This window comes from Microtus ochrogaster, unplaced genomic scaffold (assembly GCF_000317375.1).
Source record: "Microtus ochrogaster isolate Prairie Vole_2 unplaced genomic scaffold, MicOch1.0 UNK28, whole genome shotgun sequence".
NCBI lineage: Eukaryota > Metazoa > Chordata > Mammalia > Rodentia > Cricetidae > Microtus > Microtus ochrogaster.
Window position 1 is genome coordinate 1,770,483 of NW_004949126.1, and position 5,169 is coordinate 1,775,651.

The window sequence follows — 5,169 nt, forward strand, 5'->3', positions numbered from 1 at the left end:
GTGCGCCACCACCGCCCGGCCTTTTTTTTTTTTTTTTTTTTAATAACTACTAAGTTAGAATCTGCAAACAGCTCGTTCACTAGTGGCTCAAATTGAAAATTTTGCCTTCCATTCCTGATCCCTTTCTATCCACTGTACTACAGCCTGGCACGATGCAGCTTAGACAGGAATCCACGCTCTCCCGCTCTTGTCTCCTATTCCACATGGCCAGCCTACCAGACAAAGTGGTGATCCCAATCCAACTGCTGCTCCACAGTTCTCATTCCTTCTTTACTATAAAGACTGTGCAATCTCCAAAGGGCTATTTTTAAGCCACCGCCACCAATTGTCACTAACAAAATGTTTTGTGCTGGTTATGTATTTATTTATTTATTTATTTATTTATTTATTTGTCAACTTGACCTCAGTTGAGAAAACGCCTCCATCAGGCTGGCCTATAAGTTTACGGGGAGTTTTCTTGATTATGGATTAATGTGGTGTGGGGGCGCCCAGGCCACTGTGAGCAGTGGGTGTCGTTCCTGATCCTAGGAGAGCTAGTGAGGCAGCTGCAGTATGCAGCCCTTATCCAAGACTCTGCTGCAGTTTCTGGCCCCTGCTTCTTGCCTTGCCTTTCCTCACTGATGGATTGGAAAGTGTATGCTGAAATACACCCTTCCCTCACAAACTGCATGTGGTCATGGTGTTCACCACAGCAATGGAAAACACACCAGGACACAGTTCTTTGAGACACTCTGGTGTTTTTCTTCATATGACTACTGGATTAAGGAACAGCTTTGTCTCGTTAGTTTCTTTTTGCCAAGTAGAGAAGGTAGACTTGTACTTTGTATACTATGAGCATCTTCTATGGATTAAGTAAGGGGCAGATGGAGGCACAGCTGAAAGCAGGGTGGTACCCGGCCCTGACAAGTCTCTCAACAGAAAACTATTCCCACAGAATGCAGGGGGTTGGGGGATCTGTTTATAGAGGAGCCACAAATAAATGCAGCACCTCACTTTATGTTTTTTGATAAAATAATAGTAACAACAACAACAACAATAATAATAACCAGTCTCCCATAAATTCAGCACCAAGGAGAGAGCAGAGAAACTTTATGATCAGGGAACAAGATTCAGGTTCAGTCAGTGCTCTGAAGCGTAAAAAAAAGTTTTTGACTCTCCCTCCCCCCACCTCCACACACACACACAATGTGGGGGGTCAGCCTTTGGGTAATCTGTGAACTCAAATTCCTTAGACTTAATGACCTGGGGTTTTTATTTCTGTGTCGGAGCCGGACAGTTGGAAATGGAAAGTGGCTAAAAAAAACAAAGGCCTAACTGGAGGAAGGCCACTGGAGGCTCTGTGTTCTTGCTAAGTGACGGTTTCAACAAGGTCTCACGGTGAACAGCATCACTGGGTGAAGTGACCGGCGCTACCTCACTGAGATCCGTCAACCCAGCCAGGAACAGCCAGTTAAGCTAGATTCCTTTCCTCTTCTCACCACGCTTCATACAAACCCTCTCGCATAGGAATAGCTGCTGAGTTACTCCTATCACAAACGTCCTGAATTTAGGGGGCTTGACCTCTGTACAAAAAAAAAAAAAAAAACGGATCATTTTGCGCATGGAGTACTGACAGAAACTCTAAAGCCATGGTCTGTTAACATTTCCACTACAAACCTTTCTTTCCAGAGCTTACAATCCAGCATTAAACAGTCAGGGGTAACACCTGGGGAAAATGGTGTCACTCTGAAACACACTCGCTCTATTTAATTAAAAGAATGTTCTGCTCTCTTCAAGTCTAAGCACAAGATCTTAATAAATGACGACCTTAAAAGACCCAGTTAAGAATAAGCTTTCTTGTAAACTACAAATAGAATGTCTAAACCTTGCCTCCCTAACTTGTCCTGATGTAACAAACACTTGTCATGCTAGCCTTCCCGAAGCCGCCCCTTCCACATCCATTCACCCAACCCCGGTGTCTTTGCATCTTCAGCCAGTTCCTTTCATCTCAGCCACCACCTGGCCAAACAACGTCATACGTCACCCAGACTATTAGTATGAGACTCCTGCTATCTGCTCTGCAAACCAGCACACGCACACTTCCTGCAGGGAGCTGCAATGCTCGTCTCAAGACACAAATATTGCCAAGCCCCTACTTACATCCCTCAGTGGCTTCCCACACTTAAGATGTAAACTCTTCTCACGGTCCCCAAGATCCAGCCCTTTGCAGCATCGCTCTGTCTCGTCTCGCTCCCCATGGTTCCTCTACGCTGACCTCCCAGCTTCTCACCTTATTCTTACCACTTCGTTTCTCAGAAACTCTGCACACGCGGCTCCTCTTGCCCCACCCCCAGTTCAACAACTACTCTTGGTCAAATTTCTAGAATTCAGCTCAGAAGGCAGTTATTAAATAAGACCTACCTGCTCAAACTTCTCCGTTTTCTTGCCTCCTAAGGTTTTCCTTTGTAACACACGTGTATTCGTGTGTTTCTTTCAGAGAACGGTTGTATTTGTATATCTGTGACGGCTTGACTAGCATGTATATTTCTCACTACGCTGCAAGACCCATAATGTTAAAGCAAGAAGTGTTTCCTTAGTAGTTAGCACCATATCTACTATACAGTAGGCATTCACAAATTATATGGGGAATAGATCAGCAAAAATAATCATATGGTAGAGTTGTGGATATAACTCAGTTGACAAAAATGTATGCCTGCCATGCACAAAGATTTCTGGGCACACCACAACCCCAGCATCTTGATGTATGACCGACAGTGATTCTTCCAACACTTAGGAAGCAGAGGCACAAAGATAAAGAGCTCAAGGTCACCTTCAGCTACGTACAGAGTTCAAGGCCAGCCTCCAAAAATAACACAAATCAGATTAAAATGCTTGCTTAGGTCATTTTTAAGTATCATTTGCCCCAGAAAAACAGCAAGAGGCTCAGAAAGAGAGAATTTTGTCTTCACTTGTTCCTCAAAATGAACACAAAGGAATCCTCAAAGGACTCTTTAGTTCCAGCAACACCAACAGTATAAGACAGAAGTGGCACTGGCTGGACAGAGCCCAGCACAACTGGTGGCAGCAGAGGTAGAACTTTCTCTGGATAAGGTAGGTCATTCTGGCCTAGCTCAGGCTTTCTGGAGGGATCCAAGAGGCCAGGTACAGACCCACATCCAAGAGAAGCAGGTTCTCAATGGATGGAAGGACCTGCAGGCACACTGTAAAAGAACCAGAAGGCAGAGGGAAAACCTAGGAGTCCACATCGCATCTGAGTCTTCCCTAACTGGACCTCGCCCAACACTGGTTCTCAAGAACCCTTAGGTTGATTTTATTATAGGGAAGTAACAGTCCCTGATTTACACGCTTGTGACATCGACACCCTAAACTGCAAAGGCTACTTATTTGCTGGTAAGTCATCGTCTCCTGACACAAAGCATCCTTTTTCATACCTGTGCTGGTAAATGTTGAAAAAAAAGTCTTAGTTTGTCTTTGGCACATTACAGAAATGACAAGTTATACTAGATCCACAGACAAACTTATCAAGGCCAGCAAAAAAAATTGAGCCATGCTTACCTCACAGATAGGTGGGCATGATAGTTTATTACATATCAACACTAATAAGCTATCTAGACGGGTGCTATGATATGCCTCCACTTCTTTTTCCAGCTTCTTGAGACTAGAGTCTCATGGAGCCCCAGCTGGTCTTGAGCTTGATACATAGTCAAGAGTGACCTCCTTCAGCTTCCCAAATGCTGGGATTATATAGGCAGGCCTCACCTTGCTGGGCCCAAGCTTGGTTTGAAAAGGATCAGAGATACAGGACATTTTTAACATAACTATCTTTGGCAGGCTTTCCATTTTCTTCTCAGAAAAATGGGGGTTAGGATTTCCAGCACTATATACAGCACTCTTTTATAAAACGGTATTTGATGACTGAAGGAAAAATAAATTTCAATATTCATCTCATTGAATCACTTTGAGAGCAACCATAATTGTAAAAAAAAAAATCAGCCATCACTGCAAACACACTGAAAAGGAAAATTTAATTGTTTTATCAATTTAGGTGATTTAGGTGGGGCTCCACCTCAGTGAAGTCAGTCTCAAGTACAGCAACTTACAGACTAAATTGCGACACCAGCCACAACTGATAAGGGGACCTCCTCCTGGGAGTCTTCTTGGACGGTCGTCACAAGCTTTTACACTCAACTTCCTGACGCTAACTTTCCAAAAGTAAAGTTAATCAAACACGTCGTGTAGATGCCACGCTCATTTTGCTAAAGGCACCTGACTAGACTCCTCCCACGACTGCTCAGCTTCTGTGTCCCGGAACCCTTAGTACTGTCTTCTACTCCCTTCTGCGTCTGACTTGGACTCAGGCGGTGGGCATGGGGGTGGGGGTGGTGGGTGGATGCTGTAACGGTTCATTCTGCTGAGGGTGGGGGGTGGGTCAACCTGGGGAGGTGGGAGCAGGGCAGTTCGCGCCGCCAACTGCTGGGTGAGCGTAGCGCAGTGTCAGGATCCCGGTAACTAAAGTTCGGAGCAGCTTGACTAAACCCTCAAAGCCCGGCACTGTCAAGGCTAACACCAGCGCCGAGGGCGGCAGACGGATGCGTCCCAGCGGAGCGCGCCTCTCGGCGTCAGGCTGATGGAGGGGGCAGCCGGCACAAGTTAGGTCCTTGGCCGGAGCAGCCCAGCCAGGGCCCGGGGGAAGAGGAGCCCGCTCGGGATCCGCAGAACAACCCGAGAGCTCCGCGAGCGGAGGGGAGGGGTTCCCCGGCGCCCGGGTGCGGGGACGCCGATCGGGGTGGGGACCCGTGTCTTCCACTGTCCGGGATTCGAAGGGACAGCGGGTGCCGGGCGAGGCCTCAGCCGCACGTCGCACCCAGCTCCCGGCCACGGGAGTTGCGGGGAGGCGGCGCCGTGGGATGGAGCCCGACGCGGACAAGCTGGGGGCGCCCCCGGGGTGAGCACCCGGGCTGGGCGGGGACCTCCGGGGAGGCTGGACCGCGGGGCCTGCTCCACCGGACCACGGCGGCGGCGGCGGCATCTCGCCTCCTGCAGGCCTGCACGCGCCACAGGCCGCAGCTGGGACCAACCCCGCGTCCTCCCGCCGCCACCGCGGGGTTCGCTGCTCCGAGTCGGACACGGAGCAGCCTCGGTTCCCGGGACCCGACTCTGTCCCGCGAT

At 48.5% G+C, this 5,169-nt stretch overlaps 1 protein-coding gene across 2 annotated transcripts in view; it reads right to left on the minus strand.

Annotated features, from left to right (window-relative positions):
- Galnt7 (polypeptide N-acetylgalactosaminyltransferase 7) overlaps window positions 1-5,169 on the minus strand; it is a 125,696-nt gene that overhangs the window by 119,882 nt on the left and 645 nt on the right. The window lies entirely within an intron of this gene.